The sequence below is a fragment of the Apteryx mantelli genome, chromosome 3 (genome assembly GCF_036417845.1).
Source record: "Apteryx mantelli isolate bAptMan1 chromosome 3, bAptMan1.hap1, whole genome shotgun sequence".
In the NCBI taxonomy this organism is placed as follows: domain Eukaryota; kingdom Metazoa; phylum Chordata; class Aves; order Apterygiformes; family Apterygidae; genus Apteryx; species Apteryx mantelli.
The window spans coordinates 78,772,660-78,790,000 of NC_089980.1; the positions used below are offsets into that span (position 1 = coordinate 78,772,660).

A 17,341-nucleotide genomic window follows, 5' to 3' on the forward strand; every position below is an offset into this window, starting at 1 on the left:
TTTCATTTTTTTCTCCTGTTAAACTCCTGTTAAACAGGAGTGCTTTAAATAGAAGTACTCTGTCTCAAATTAATACCTGAAAAGACTTTCAAAGGATCATCTAGGAGAGATAGCATGTGAATTACTGTGTAGTAATTAGCTGAATAGAGCAGCATAAACAACTTTCTGTTAATTGAAGAAGAAATAATAACTTTTAGTTTTTAGATGACCAAGCTGAATGTAAATGGCCAATGGTATAAGAGTATGTTATTGGGCACTTTTTCTTTTTTTTTTTGATTAAGATTTCAAGCAGTTTTCATTGTTGCTCATTTTTTCCATCCCTCTGTAATTCTCTAAGAATGTTTACATTTTATGGTCATAGTTTTCAGCATGCTATCTTTCCAAGGAGGACTTTGGAGAAAGTTTGGGCAAAATTCTTTCAACTGTGTCTGCCCACAGGGATGGTTCAAATGTGGTGTTCTGAAGTTTCATATTAATGAAATCCTCCATTAGCTCTAAGTTTGGAAAAAATATCAACGGATGCAGGGCGTGTAGTTGTTTATTTTTCTCTGTCAAGTACCTGAAACTACTGGGAGTTTAAGAGCAGAGCCTTTGAAGGAAAAGGAGAAAAATTACAATTTCCAGAGCTACTTTGCACTTACCTTCCCCCAAATTCCTTGAGTTCAAGCTCCTTGGAAAGACACCTTTCCCCAATCTTTTATTGTTTTGCCCACATCCCGCTTGAACTTACTAAGTTATTAGCAAAGGTGAAAGACCTGTTTTCACTTTAGAAGCGATTTTCAAACGATTTTTGTTCGGCTCATCATGGCTGGAGCTGACTCTTTTGTACAGAGACCCCAGTTTGAAAATGAAGGGGTAGCCCCCACCTGAACCTAGCTCAGACTCACTCTAATCTAAACTGCAGTCTTCACTTGTCTAATGTTAAAGACAGTAACAAAATCCCAGCTGAAATCTTTATCAGTAGAACATTTGATAGGCCAAGCTGTGGGAAAGGGCTTTGCAAAATGCGGAGCAGGAATCTCTTGTTATTGCTATCCCACTGCAGTAAGGCAGGCATGATGGCAAGGCTATGGGAAAAGGGTATTTGTTTTTAAGGAGAAAGTCTTCATGCAAATATATAATACAATATACAATGCGTAATAACTTATTCAGGGAACTGGTTACATTCACCTGATTTTGTTTTTTATAAATTATATTGATACTTATCGGAGTTTGGAGCAAGCGTCTGGCTCTTCAAGTCAGTTCACTTTCTCATGTTTATTAATGAGCGCTTTTTACATAATTCATCGTACTTAATTAGTTTCTACTGAGAGAGTGAGAGAATCAGCTTTCTCCTGTGTAAGGGCTCCTGTGAAGGCCTTCTGACCCTCTTCTGCAGCACTTCTGATTTCCCTGGCTGGGAGAGTCGACTTCTGCCAGCCTGCAGTGATTCAGTGCACTGCTGCTCACCTAATGGGCATCTTCTGAACTGCCTGCTCTAGTCCTGGCATTTCTCACGCGTAGCATGTGGAGACTTCAAAAAGCATGTAAAACTGCTTTAGTCACCAGGACATTAGCCTTAACTGGCTGGAAACTATCTGAAAGCACATGCCACTTTAAAAAGCTTTATCTTTTAGGGCTACAAGATGAAGAAAATTAGGCTTCTGGCAAATACAGAGCTTGAATTTGGCTGTTGCTCTCTCTGGGTTTTTCAATCACCAAATGTAAGCAAAGCTTCTTAAATATTAATGGTGTTTTTAACCTTGCCAAAAGTTAAGATTAGTGTAAAAGGGTTCAAGGCAATGAGCATTATTTTGAATTACGGTTCACTTATTAAATATTATTAACCTGGGTGAAATTTGGTTACTGTATTGCTGTGTAGTAAAATGTAATTTCCAATATTTTCCTCTGCCTTGAAAAAGGCTTTATGAGCTCTCAATAAACAGATATACAATCATCTGGTGGTGGTACTGATTTAATAAATATCTGTGAATGAGTAATTGAGTATTTTTTGGTTAGTGTGAATACATTTTGCTGTAATGAACATAGAAAAGTTTTTTTTTTTTGCATAGGTTTTTATTGGGAGCTTAGAGCCAGTACATCTAACAAATTGCTGAACAATTTTCTGATAGATATTGCTTTTATGTATGAAAGTCTTAAGTTGTCATGTTTATTCACTATATTTGATGAAGCAGAAAATAAAGAGATTTGAAGTGATCCTTTCTTTTACTGGTTTGGGTTTTTTAGACTAGTTGGACCACTCTATTTGTCTATACTGGCATAGCTCCACTGATTTCAACTGAAGATCCATTCTCAGATGCATAGGTAGCTGTTTGATTTCCCAGATCTCAAGGGAGTAATTGATTGTGGAGGAAAAAAAAAAGTGAAGCGAACTGGAACATTTTGGTTTTAAAAACTAGTTCACTAGTGTGTGAGTGTAAACTCCTCTGTGTTCACATTACAAATAACAACAAATTTAAAATAAGTAAGTGGACTCTGAAATTTGGTCCTTGCTTTACTTGCATATAGGCTTAATCTTGTTTCGATGTGTGCATTTGGTCAGTGAAGATTACTTTGAGAAATAATTTCTTAATGCTGAGAAGAAAAGTAAGTATACAGGCTTAAAAAGCTTGTAAAAAATAGCATGGTTAAAACAGTGTAAAAATTGAGGGTTTAGGTGCAGGAGTTTGACGGGGGAAGGAAGGTTAAATGGTGAGGTCTGCAGTGATGTTTTTCTGCTAAGTAGAAGGTAAAGCTATTTTGTTCACTTCAGTTCCTTGTTTGTTTGTTTGTTTGTTTTGTTGTTTTTTAACTGCAAGGTAAGAGAGAAAGAAAGAGATGGGTGGCCATTTGTTACATATAAAGTTGAAGAAACAGTAGCAGTGACCAGAGTAATACGTATTACAAGGAGGTTGATCTGTAAATCACCACACACAGATCTGACAGCTCATTTCAGCCATGATTTGTAATGCTATTTGTGTTCTGGTTCTGCCTATCTCACAAAAAGGCAGACAATTTATGCAGAGTTGTGTGGTGGCGCGGAGTTATGTGCGTAGTAACATTGTAGGAGCACGTGTAGAGCATCTTGAGCTCTCATTGCTGACTGGCACAGAGAATAACCTTTCTAAAAGGCATGAAGTGATATTTTTAACAGGCCAGTGATCATGCCTTTTGAAGGAAGGCAAGAAGGAAGCCTTCTCTTTTCCTCACAGAGATCCATGTTTGGTTTCACTTCTCTGCATATCTGTTTTCCAGGCACTTCTTCCTTTTCTGGTTTCCCTTGCCATTAAATTTATCATGTTTCTGTTTTTCCATTCTGTATTTTCTTTCTCCTGTCAGACACAGGGCAGCTCCTTTAGCTGCAAGCAATCTCTACACTGCTAAACCCTAAATCACTGCTATCTTATCTCCATGCTCATTTTCTTATGGTAGGGTATCTCCCAGCCCAGGAGGTCCCTGGAGAGAAGTCCACAAGAAAATGAGGAGAGCAATCCAGGGAGGAAGTCAATCAAGTGCTGTAGGAAATATATATATATATATATATATATATATATATATTTAACCAGGAAGTAGGCATATAAATTTAAACCTAGAAGGATGCTTTTTATCCTATTCCCCAGTAAATGCAACTTCAGCATATCAAGATGTTTGCTGGTGAGGAAGGATGGACTCAGCTGTTGTCCCTTCTCTGCTGACTTTTTGCACTACTTTGCATTGAGAACCAGGACCAGAGCAGGCAGACCTCTTTGTAGGCCATCAGTGGCCACAGAGCATCTTTTAACAAACCAGAAAATGAATTTGTTGTTAAGTACTCAGGGCCAGATGCTTAAAGCTGTAGTCAAGCTGCAAAAAGTGCTTAGGGGCCAGTTCTGACTGAAACTTAGATAATCATTTCTTTAATTGACAGCCTTAAAAAAAAAAAGCCTCAGACATGATTCTGAGTGAAATACTTTGTAGTAATTTATTTTTACCAGTTACACTGTATAAGACTTTTACTGTGTATACAGAAATGAAATGTGACTACTCACATGGACTAGGGCGCTTCTCTCAGTGGTGTAATGACAATAGGTGTATTTATTCCTAAATGGTTGGTGAGTTAACAAAGATGGTTAAGCTTCAATACTATAGACCCTCTGAGATTTATATTTATTGTATGGCGAAAACAAGTTAGTGTTATATGTAATCTTACATCAAAATTCACATTTTTATTTCCTGCTTTTTCTTCTCAGCATTTTTCTGCTGAAAAACTGTTAGATAACTGTTTTACTTCTTTTTCTTGTTTTGAAGTTGAATATAGTGCAAGTTGGCTAATGTTAGGTTAAGAAATGTATTATTATTCTTCATTTTCCCTTTTTTCCCTTTCTTGAATGCTTGGGGTATGCAAGCAGTTTTATATTTAATTCTACTTTTGGGATATTCTGTAAGTAACAGACGTGACCATACAGGATTGCACTATGTTTTCTTGTAATACTTATTAGTCTTGTTATTGCACTGTTGTCAGGCAAGAGGGTGCCTTATTTGTAGACATTGTCAGTGCACTGATTGGCTAATATGCTTCCTCAGGTGCATGTTTCGTTTCATATATGGTTAATAAATATAATAGTAGGTCTAATTTTTCACAGCTGCTCAAGTCACCTGAAGATGGCCTCTTGTTTTGGTTACTGTGGCTGAATGCAGCAGGGTAACTTCCCATATGCAGGTCTGAAAATTTTAGCTGGCTTTCTCTGAGAAAACCGATAGATAGCATTGCCCTTTCTTGGCTGATCTTTAAGGAAGAAAAAGCTGAAGTGAGTCGTTCATTAAAGTCATATCAAGTCGGTCACAAAATAAAGCCATTTTTGACTAGCTTGAAGACAGGAAAGGCCATTTTCACTGTGGATGGTCAGGAATATCTGCTTATAAATAGGAGCTCACAGTGGAGTGGCCTATGTGTTTTCAAGTCACATTTTGCTTCAGGTGCAATTTAAGATGAGATATAAATACGTCTTGGCCTGTGTCTCTAAACACTGGAGCACATTGTTTTCATGCTATTCTTTAATTCAATTTTCACTCTTATTTTAAAATGCAAATTTGTTTTTGCTCAGTGTTAGACAAAGCTTGATGCCTCAGTATAGATATTTTTGCCATCTCATCTGTGAGAGTTCTTTGTACTCCTTCAGTTTGAGGTGATTTTCTTTTCCAAATAAATCATATTTTAATCAGATCACAACTGGTTAAAAACCCTGAAACCAGATTTAAAGCATAAATGCCAGTAGAGTAATCTTCTTTGCCAGCAACCCATTATATAAATCATAATGCAATATTTGTGTGTTATAGTTAGCTTCATTTATTTTGGCTTCCTTGTAGGTTTGAAATTTCTGCTGGATATATGCTTTTTTTTTCTTTTGATACAGTTGTATTTTTCCTAGGAAGCTAGTTGGGAAAGCAACAGCCCAAGGCATTTCCAATACAGAGCAGCTAATTTCGTCCTCTGGATAAAAACAACTAAATGCTCCTCTAACTACAAAACATGCAGCCAAGGGGACCACAAATCCACTTTCAAACTGATATCTCTTAGTTCTGAATACTGCACAATAGAGTATTACTTTTCATATAGCCTGAATGCCTTTTGTCATAGTAAGCTTTGTGCAATTAAAAACTGATTCCTCTTTACTTTTTATGAACCAGTGTAATACCAGATATGAGAAGTTCATATGACTTTAATCATCTAGGCTCTTCATTACATTTAGTTCCCTTATCACTGTATTTTGTGAGTATTTTCCTGATTAATGGAAATAACAGAATGCCTCTTATTTATTTTGGAAGAGATTGATTAGAGTTTAAGATTTGAAGGCAACAAGGCTTATGTATGAAAAGAAAAAATGAGGAAAAAGGGAAGCCATTTGTTCAGAAAGTGGCAGTACACATTAACAGTCGTCTTTCTTGCAAGAGCCTGTTCTCTCCTGCAGTTCTCCTGACTGCCTCCTCTTTCTCCTAGTTGAAAGTTTCTTTGAAACTTTACTAACGAAGGGAGATGTGACTGTGGAAAGAGAGGCAATGACATAGTACAAAAGGCTTTTAAAGTCATTAGAGGTCCTGACCTGAACTGGCTGGTCAATGGTAATCAACCCAGAGCAGAGAACATCAATGTATTTTTTATTTACAGTCGTCATTTCATTATCTGAATGTTTTCACAGTGCTTATTGACTCCAACTCTAGATGTCAGATGCAGTAAACAAGCGTATAAACAGGCTTGCCACTTCTTAGAAAGGGTTTAAGGCTTAGGCATATGTTTGTTTTGGTTGGAGTAGCTGAAGATGTGAGAGCTTCCAAGCAGCCTACTGAAGGCTATTGTCTTCAGAGCAGGTAGACTGGAGTGTGCAAGCAGTGCCTTTGTGTCTTTGATGTTCTGGTGCAAAATCAGCGGGCCTAGCTTAAAGTACTGACATAAGACCTTTCAAGTTTGTTTGGATAAGGAGATTTGGGAGCAAATGGGTGGTTAAGGTATTGACTGAGACAGAACTTGCAGCATGCTGTGCTGTAGTGGGCAGCTCAGTAATATCTTCAGCTAGTCCAGCTAGATTTGGAAGCAGATATTTGCCTTTCCCTCAAACTTACAGACATCCAGGTATCTGGACACCTGTTAGAGCTAAGGAGTTCAGGACAACCTCAAGAGGTTTGACCGACCTAACTTCTGAGAGTTGGTGCTCTTCAAAGTGAAGATTTTAAAGAAAAGGAAAGCTCTCTGACACTGGTGTTGTGCTCCACATCCTATGTTGTTTCCCACCTTCCCCAGTGGATTCCTAAAGATGCTGAATAGTGTCAGGAAAGTATTGTATTAGCTGAAGAAGCTGCAAAAATTTTTTCTAGATGGAAGAATAGAATTCATGTGAAGAAAGCATCTTTGAATATTTAGGGTATTTATATTTACCTTTTCACTTTATTTGAAAAAGTACCAAATATTACAGGAATCATGATCAAATCCTGAAGGCTGACAGTGGTGACAGTAGCAAATGTAGCTGCAGTATGCTGTGTATTGAAGTTGGACTGGGAAGAATCTGGGATGCTAATAACTGATGGGTGCTATTAAAGACTAGTTTTGAACAAGGTACTTGATCAAAACTATGGGGAATCGGATATAGGGTGCCTCCTTGCTCTGTTCCTAGCACTGTATAGTCTTTAGTTTATGTGGTTTTGGAAAGACCTAACTTCAAAGGAAGAATTAACAATTTATTTTCATAGAGAGAGTTCCTCTATTTTCTCACCTGCTACTATTCAAACTGGTCATGAGTCAGAGGGATTTTTTGAAAGGGAAACACTTCATTTCTGTTTGTCCTCATCGCCTTTCGTCTTTTGATACCATCCTAGATGTTATTAGCATCGCATTTGCTCTAACATAATTTTTAATCATAGGGAAATTCTGTATTTTGATCTAGTGTGAGTGTAGACTGGGTTAAGACTTTGCAATTTTGTGGGGAAGGAGAGGTGAGCTGTCCTTGCTTTCTTCAGTGTAATTGCATAGGTCTGTAGTAAATCTGCAATTCATATACTACCAGTAAATTATCACTTACAATTTTTATAGTTTCTTAAATTAGCTGAAGGTATTCACAGAGTGGTTTTTTTTCCAATAAAAATGGCAAAATAGAGCATTAGACATTCGATAGTAATATTTTTTCCTGTAAAACACGTTGTGTGCCTATATAATAATTATCATTATAATGTACTTTCTCTATTAAATTTCTTGTATGTTACCTTCCATAGTTTTCCAGCAGGGTAGAAAGGCACACAAAGATGTGCTATTTTGTATTATAATAAATTTCTTTCTAAGTTTAATTCTGAGCTAACAAGCTATGTAAGAGTAATTGTCAAAACCATATGATTTCTTATAGTGTTTTACATAACTGGAATTTTAGAATTAGTCATTTGAAAATTGATTAAAAATGTTTTTGAAAGTAGGCTATTATTTCAGGTTAGAACTTAAAAGTTGATTAATTTGTAATGTGCTCCATTGCTAACACTGTTTTTCTCAAAAATTAATATACGGCCATATTACCAAAAGGCCGGCTGCCTTTATATGTTTTCAAATAAAAAATGCTATAACAGTTCCAGCAGCAGACTCCATTGTACAAGGGCAGTAATCACAGTGACCTTAAGAAATTATAGCAGTCCATCCAGCAAATCAGTGTTAAAAGGTTGTGACCAGGTCTGTCAGAACATTAGGGGACCATTCTCAACCAATATCCTTTTCCAGAAAATCAGAGAAAAACAGTGTCTTAGACTCCATTGTGTAAGGCTAATACTTTGTAGCATTCATGTTATGTATTTTTGTTACTTCTTTTAGGTATCCTTTTCAAGATCTATTAACTTACACTATGAGTGGTGTGTTTTTTGTGGTTTGTTTTGGTTTGTTTTTCTTTCTTTTTTTTTTTTTTTACTGCTGTCAAGCTTTACCTCCAAAAAAACAGTTGGAATTGTATTTTTTGGTACACACCTTATGGAAACATTTGGTTTGAGTCTATTGGCTTCTGAAAGAACTGCATCTAATGGCTTAAGAGAGTCTTATTCTAAAAAACTGATTTTTTTCCAAGACACAGAAATTAACCTGATTAAGAAAAAAAAAAAAGTCCTTCTCTCATTTTTTCCAACATTCAAAATGTGCAGCTGTTATGGAATGAGACCTGATACTTTGAGAAAAACCCTTAGTATTGCCAACTCCTTGTATTTTAATAGATTCTGTAGCTTTCTAAAACCTGAGTTCTGGAACACATTAGAATCCCCATTTTTTCAGGGTAAGGCTCTAGTCATTGTGATGTTGGTGAAAATTTTGAAATGATGACCTGAGAGAACTTCAAAGATCTTAAATAAATAAATAAATAAATAAATAAATATATATATATATATGGGTTATGGGGTTTTTTTAGTCTTTTACTTTCCTTTAAAGATTTGTTCTCGTTCCTTTTGGAGGTAATATAGGACAGAAGGAAAAGGAGAAAGAAGACTATTTCATGGATTTTAAGGTGAATAGGCTCTAGTTTACTCCTGGAATATATTTCCACCATGTAAATCCAGCTGCAGTTTAAGATCATGTGTTTTAGAGGTGAAAATCCCAGAGGAAAGCAAAGCCCTGGCTAGACCTAGTAAGTGCCATGACCAAAAAGGTTCTCCCATCTCTTTGCCAGTGCTGCTGCAGCACACGGAAAGGTTGTTTTCATCTGCCCTTGGAGTTTGCTGCTCCAGTGTGCTTTGAGAGGTGGCATTTCAGAAGCCTGAGCCCACATTTTTATCTCATGTCCTATCCTGGTTGAGACAACTGAACTAGAAGCTGACGGCGTAACTTCAGCTCATCTCCTTGTGTAAAATCTGTTGTCATGATCACTGCTCGTATTCACCCAGAGCTTTTCGTTTCCTTGTTCTGTGGATTTAAGCCAGACTTTTAATATTCCATAAGCAATATGACTGAAGTTATCAGCTACAGGGGAAGTGGTTGTTCCTTTCATCACCATTTGAGCTGTTCTGAATCTTGGGCAAACCGTGTGTTGTGACACTGCTGGGCAAACTGCACTTTGAAGGTACACCCACCCCACAGTCCCTACAGAATCTACTTCAGTTAATAGTATAGGCATGATGCCATATGGAGCTCTGGCTACCTAAAAAACACGCTTACTTCCTGGGTTTTTGAGCCAGTCCTGCCGAGCCCAGTACATTGTTGCATCAGTGAGCCAGCTCGCTCAAAGCCAGCTTAGTTATGTCTATATCAACTGCTCTCTCTTGCATTAGGATAATAACTTGCAAATTGAAAGCTGTACAGCCTGTCTATTTTAAGATGCACTGAAGATCTTCATTCCCTATACCTGAATCCTGTCCTTGCAGTGTTGTGAAAGATATCAAAGTATTTGCAAAGTAAATGCCCAAGTGGCAGATGTAGGAGAAATGCATTGAAGGCACTAATCTGTTCATTTAATATGACCTGAGGAACAGCAGGGCAGAGGTCAGGGCTGGAACATTGTCTCCTCAGCATTGTTCCTGGTTTAGTTCTGTTCATCTGCACGTGTCCAAGGTTTCACAGTTTGCAAGACAAACCAATTCAGCACTTTTTCACCTGATACTTCTCAGTCTTTTAAGGTCAGCTCTTTCATAATTGGTTATAAATTCATGGACATTACTGTTTTCAGAGTAATCATTGTGAATTTAAATTGCTTCTCCTTGTAAGAACCTTGTAAGAGTGAGTCCTCTTTAACTTTAGTACTATTCCCTAGTAGCAAAAGACACCTGATTCCCCTGCCTCTGTTTTCCTTGGAGCTTCCTACCAAAATAGTACCAATCAGTGGGCTGATTTGAAAGTCCAGAGAGTAGGAAAGGTGGGACTGTTTTTTTATTATAAGTGACATATCAAAACAATATGTATCTACATTTGTGAGGGCTTAACAATGCTGGTCAGGAACCAGTCCTTTATGTGTATATATATATAAAAACATGTATATAACATATTGGAATTTCCAGGTAGCATTCTCATTATTACATGGCATGATATGTTGTGCTAGTTTGCTTAATTAAATTAAAAATGCATATGAATATTTATAAGCTGCATGTTGATCGTTTAACAAGCATCGAGTAACATGAGCTCAAGCTATTTTTCTGCATTATCTGAAGCAGGGTGTGTAGGCAGGTGGCCAGCTGTTTACACGGTACCATATTTGTATGCAGAGCCACCTGTGGGACTTTCTGTGCTTACCTTCTCTGACATCTTATGTCATCCCAAATCTGACCAGAGCTTAGCCTGAAGCTGTAGTTACTTCATTTTTGTATGTGGAGGTGTCCTTTGGGAGGGATCAGAAATCTCTTCCAGAAGGAGCCGGAGGGACCCATGGGTCAGTGCCTGTAGGCTCCATTTCTGCAGTGATGGCCTTTTACAACCATACCTACCGTTTTTGGTATGGAGGCTAAACTTATAATATCACAAAGCTTCGGGGCCTGGGCATAGCTGTTAGCTTTGGTAACGCCTTCACCCTTGCCCCTGCAGGGGGGTGCACGTGAGGACGAGGTTTGGCTGCAGGATGTTGCGACAGCAAGTGAGGTAGCGGCCACAGATTTTCTCTCTGTGTCACCTCATTCTGCATCTCCTTGAGCACTGGTGCGGAGCAGGGAAGCTGCTCGTGGCTGGGCAACCCCCTCAGCTCCAGCGGAGCCAACCAAACTCTTTTCTCTGGGGCTACCACAGACCCTTGTTACCATGGTGATACGGATAAGCCTGACACTTCAAAGCACAGTGCAGGGAACCACGTCCTCGGTTCAGAATCAAATACAATTTTTCTTTTTAATTCTGCTATCCTGCGAAGCTATAATTTAGAGTCCTCAAGGCAACACCTTAGGTATACCCAAACTCTAGCAAATCCATAACATCGCTTCGCCTTCCACAAACTGTGCTCCAGAAGAGCAGCTTGTTGGAAGAAATTGTGGGGGCTCCTCCTTTCCCAGTAAATGCTTCCAGCCATATATCCAGCTTATGACTACTTCTTCCCAAAAGGAAGGCCAGCCGTCTACCAAGCTGTTGACTCACATGAAGAAGTCCGTAAGACAATGTCGACTGTGGGCACTGGTCGCTGGAACAAGTGGCACCTCCCATTCCCTGATCCGTGTAGGAGCGCGTTCAGGTCTTTTCATCAGATCGAATCAACTGAGACTTTTTTTTTTTTTAAAAAACAGGAATTAGGCTAAAAGGGGTTAAGGATCTTCCCTCTCTAAACTTGAGTTCATTAACTAACTTTCAGGCTTATAAAAATGTCCTTAATTACTCAATGATTAGCACTGTGGCAAAGCAATAGCAAACCAAAACTGATAGAGGCAGGATTGTCTTTTGGGCAGATGATTAAAACACAGGGCAGACCAGTGTGAAAAAATATTTATCAGAGAATCTCGCTGTCTTCTCAAAGAGCTCTTTGCTCAGGTGGTAGACTGACGTATTGCCAGAGCCGGGTGGAACACCAGTTTCATTTGATGTTATCCTGACATTACCTTGTTGAACCCATTCAGACGTCTTTTCCGTTTTTAATTAAAAGTTTTCGAATGCCACATAACAAAGGTGCAGAACAGATTATCTCGAGCAGACTTATTTTGAATATCAAGCTATGCAGCAATAACAGTAATTTGTGGGAATTCAAAGATGTGCCGCAAACAGAAATTAGTATTCAAAGAAAATACAGTGTAATAAAATAGTGGTTTTAATCATGTATAAAACAGAGTTTCTCCCCTAACTCAGACAAAGGAAACCTGGCATGAAATGCTGTGAATGTTAGAGTCAAGCAGTATTTTGAGAAGGTTATGTATAAAATCTTGTTCAAAATCTCTGATTTAAAAATTGGCTTTTAGAAGACTGGCTATTCACTAAATGGTGCCATACAAGCAGCCCTGCAAAATCCTACCAGGATTTTCTGCTTGAATAATTTTGTTGGGATGAGAGAGTAGAATATCATTATCTTTATTCCAACGCCATCTCCTCAGGAAGGTATAGGTGAATAGATTTTATGCTGAGTCTCATAAATTTTCTGACAATTTTGCAAGGCTGTGTGTAAATTCTGAGCTACAGAAGGAAGGAGAAGACAGGAAAGCAATATGTGCCATGACTGGATTCCTTATTCTAGGGTATACTTTAAGAATTAAGTATGGATATTAAATAAACACTCAATTTTAGAAGAGGGTGTTGGATTTTTTACATATATTTGATCAAAAACTTTATAAAAATTTTAGAGGAATTAAGTACATTAGAAATTTTTGCAAATAAGATGTATTCAGTTTGCTGATTGGTTTTAGGAGGAGGACTCTACCTCCGAGATTCTTCAAAATTTTATTATCCTTGAGAGAGTTGCACCAATCCTAGTCTAATTTAGCGCTGTTCACAGTCAAAGTTCATGGTACTGTTATGGAAGTCAATTGACTAGATTTTTTCCTTTAGGATCTATAAAACCGAGAAAAACTGTTTCTTATGTGGTGATTATTATTGGCAATCTGGAGCCAAAATCACTTGATGAGGGATTTTATAAATTTTGTGAATGGGACTGTGGAATATGATTGCTGTTATTGTTCATTAGTTCACAAGAAAAGGGAATGAATATGTTGCTGAATCAAATTCACCTCTCCCAATCCAGCTGATAAATCTTTTGAATAGACAGCTATTCCTATAAAGGGGAAAACAGTGTAGTCCCCCCCCAATTCAGATTAGAAACTTTTATTTCAAATTTTTATGCAAGAAGCCTTTGCAGTCTTTGAAAACAGTAGGAATATCTCTATTGGTAAAGATTTTTAGGATCAAATTGTGAAAAATGTAGTAATACACAGATGTACAAGGATGTTGTAAAGATGTACAGCTGACTTTTTATATGCCCTATTAGAGTAAGGCTGGCCAAAGAAATGGCCAATACAGTGTCTATTTTTCTAGAATCATCATTCTTTTACTAAATTGTGTTTCTTTTTCAAATTGATAAAGTATCTTTTAATACAGCCTGCTGCTCAGTGTATAAAAAAAGATTCCAACACTGCATTGCTAGGAAGGAATGTTAGGAATGAGAAAAGCAGGAAGTTTTTTTAATATCTTCAATAATGCTAGTTAATTTTTATGTTATTTAGAAATATATGGTAGTATATAGTAGTTGAAAATTGAATTATTTTGATATTGACAAATCACCAGAAGAGAAACTGTGAAGTGGTATTACCTAGTCTTATGTGGTATGCTTTGTTAGCATTAATGTAAGAAAGTCATTTTCCATGAAGAAATGGAGAAAAATAGAAATATGAAAAAATTATAGATAATTTTAACATACAATGAAAAAGAGGTGCATCACAAAGGAAAGGGTTATGTGTGAAAGGACTGGTCTAGTCAACTGGCCCTTAGGAACCTACATAAAATTTCAAACCAATGAATTTTCAAAAATGGAAAAAAAAATTGGTTTATGTTTTCATTGAATTCATGAAGAATAACACATACTCAGATGGGAACCAACACAGAAATATTAACCTGAAAACTGTGGTGGTGTTCGTGTAGTTGAGTTGCTCTGTTTGGCAAAAGCAAGAGTTTGGCCTACAGAAGAACCACTTAGTGAAAGAGAAGTCCTACCAGTCTTGTAGTCTAGAAGATATGAGAGCAAATTTTCAACTAAGCAGCTCTAGTCCCTTGAACAGTTAGTAGCAAGAAGATACTGTCTTACAGCAGCAGTTTAACACACAAGCACAAGGTTTCTATGTTCTTGTCCTTCGCATGTATGCATGTGAACTCACGCGTGCCTGTTACGATACACTCAAGTCTGGAATATGGTGCCATGTCTCTAGCAAGGCTGCATCGTTATAAGTCTGGTGTGTGCTCTTACCTGATCAAGATTTTTGTGTTTTCCATAATTGCAGGAACACTGCTGCACAAGCACCACCCAATTAACCCAATTATATACACAGAATTTTAAAATTTTCTATGTAAATTTCATTCTTTATATATTTCATTTTGTTGCAGGTACAGATACTTTCTTAGACCAGAAGAAGAAATGAATCAATAAAATAATGAAATTAATGAATCAATAATAAAATAAGCTATCAAAATAAAACACAAATGATATGAAATACTTTCAAATTCCTAAATTTCATTAAATTGTACTGTTACATTCAGTGACTTCCTTAAAACAACACACCATATTGCATACAGTGCGTGCACACACACACACACACAAATAATATATTACAGTGTGATTTTAGATCTATAATTGCTTTGAATTATATCCAGATGTAACATGTAGTCCAGAGAATGCATATATTATCTGTTGTTGGAAATGTACAAAGTAGAATCCTGGCTTAATTTAAGTCAAAGGAATTTTGCTGTTCATACTTGAGAAAGGGGTAGCATTTTGCCCATAGGTTTTAGCATTTTGGATAGATGAGACTCAGCCACTGGTTATATGCTTGCTTAGTCTGTGACTTTTCAATATCTTTTTTCTCCCCTGCTTTAAGACTTTGTGTTATGTTTCCAGTGGGCAGTAGCTTTATCTCCTAGCAGTATTAAAGCAGACAGTGTGAGCTATTGCCTCTTATTTCATACCCCTTAATGTAATAAAACCACAGTAAATGAACAAGCAGTTGATATCCTTCTGGCTCTCAGCTGTTGTTCTGAAGACCTGGACAGAAAGCTGTATTTTGAACAGTAACCAAAGATCTGAGCTCAATTATTTTGTACAGAATATTTAATAAAACACTGCTGCCTAAGTTAGGAGAATAACTAAACTCCCTCAGTTACCTTTCTTAAAGATTTGCTGAAAAGTATGTATCTGATTATCTAAGATAACTTCTCTGAATGAAATAATGTCACGAGTGGTCAAGAAGTATTTTGAAACAATATTCTGAGAAACACCTATATTACAGCTAACTGTAACAGCAATAAATATTGTATCGTTCTCCACAGAAGCGTGTTACAAATCTCTAATTCTTTATCCTGTACTCTCTCATCTCTCACTAACATTCCCGTGAAACCACCACCATCCTTATTGTGGCCCAAAGTGTGTTCTTTGGTTGTATTTGAGTCTACGACTTTTGAAGTGTGTGTTCAGGTTACATCTAATCCTTGTGACTCATATTTTGTTGTCTCTCAAAGACCTGGCCTTAAATCTCGATCTGCACAACTAAGTCTGTTATTCAGGCCTTTGCTTTTGCAGCGTGACTAGCTCTTACCTTTTCTCGGCCAAAGCTACCCTTTTGTACAAATGTTGTACTCATGGTGATTCAGAATATAGTAACTGTGTTCCAGGATGCTCCTCTCTCTACTCTTCCCAGGTCCTCGCTGTTTCTCGGTGTCCTGTATGTCAAATGTGATTTTTCCCGTTGATGTTTAAGACCATTTATAGTTTAGCTTTGACTGGCCTTTTGACTCTGCTATCGAACGTTCATGTTTATCATATCCAACCCAGCTAACTGTGGATTGCCAGTTGATTCATTTTAAGTGTTGAGGACCTTGAACACCACCTTCTTTCAATTCCACCTCAAAAGTCACCCCTGTCGTTTCCTCTGTGAGATAGCAAGCAGTCTTATCATGTGTTTATCTGACATTAATTCTAGTTTGCATGTGTATGTATGCGTACACAGGAACACGTTCACCCACCCCTTATCTGATCCTTACTCTTACCTCTAGACTCTTCAATGACACATATAATATAAGCAAAATATCTAGTGCTGAGTCCATGCGGGTTTTGTATGCAAATGTGCATACAGGCATGCATTTACAGAAGGGAGGAAGCAGTATTTCTCCATGGACATAGTTCAAGCTGTAAGGAAGAAAGATGATTGTGATGATGAAGTCCTATGATGATGATGATTAAAGCACCGCCAGAGCTCTGGCTTTCTCCTCAGTGGAAGATAGCACATTCCTAACTCAGAAAGTTGTTTTGAGGATAAATTGTTAGTAAGTGGTTCAGATACTGCTGAGATGGAGAATACAGAAACAAGTAACAAAGAATTATTTAAAACAATAACATGAACCCTCTCCCAAGAAAAATTAGTCATGCTGCACATTGAACCCCAAACAGAAACTTCCTGAGTAATAGGGTAAAATCAGAAAGTATTAAGTAATATTTATCACTGGTATTAACTTATGCTAATTTTCTGAAAGGAACATTGAGCAAATTTTTAAGGGAGTGGTAGTCCTTCTCTGGTGTGGCTTTACCTAGTTTTTTGTTCTATTTGTTTTGATTGTTTGTTGAGAAGCATTTTAGTTTCAGGGTAAAGGATATTTTGTGTGTAATGACATAGGCATGATACCAACAACCTTTAAATACTACATGTGCAGGTGCTGTGAGGAAGGGAGAGGTTAAGCGGAATCTCCCACGTTCCAGTTGGAGAATAGGAAGGGAAAACATCAGAAACAGAGGGGAAAAGAAGCGTGTGTGCTTGCGCCTATTAACAGGGGAAAGACAAAATACTAAGCCACAGGGTTAGAAAGTAAGAAAGAACTGGAAAACTGAAGAGCTGTCTGCTGTTTTACAAGTAAACTCCTCGTGGGATTTTACCCCTGGCTGAAACTTATTTATACTTTTTGATGTTTTCGCTAGGCTGAAAAATCCCACGTTCCTGATCCTTTGTACACTAGACTGTGAAGCAAAAAGGTGTAGACTGAATGGCTGTGCACTTTGAAATGCTCTGTTTTCCTCTCTACTGTAACCTATGGCCTCAGCCACTCAACTGTGTTAGAGTGGTTTCATATCTGTGTAGAACAGGGACTTTTCAGGATTTATAAAAAGAAATAAAACTACTGCTGACTCTAAGCTTGGATTTGTGCACGGCCTCGTTTGGAGAATCAAATTTCTATGTCAGACTTATGATAAAAGGGATTTACAATGTAGAATGCAGATCTCAGACTAGG

General features: G+C 37.4%; 1 protein-coding gene across 4 annotated transcripts in view; it reads left to right on the forward strand.

The window, feature by feature from the left end:
* The window catches only part of PTPRK (protein tyrosine phosphatase receptor type K), a 417,845-nt gene that overhangs the window by 362,788 nt on the left and 37,716 nt on the right, over positions 1 to 17,341 (forward strand). The gene's annotated exons all lie outside the window — the stretch shown is intronic.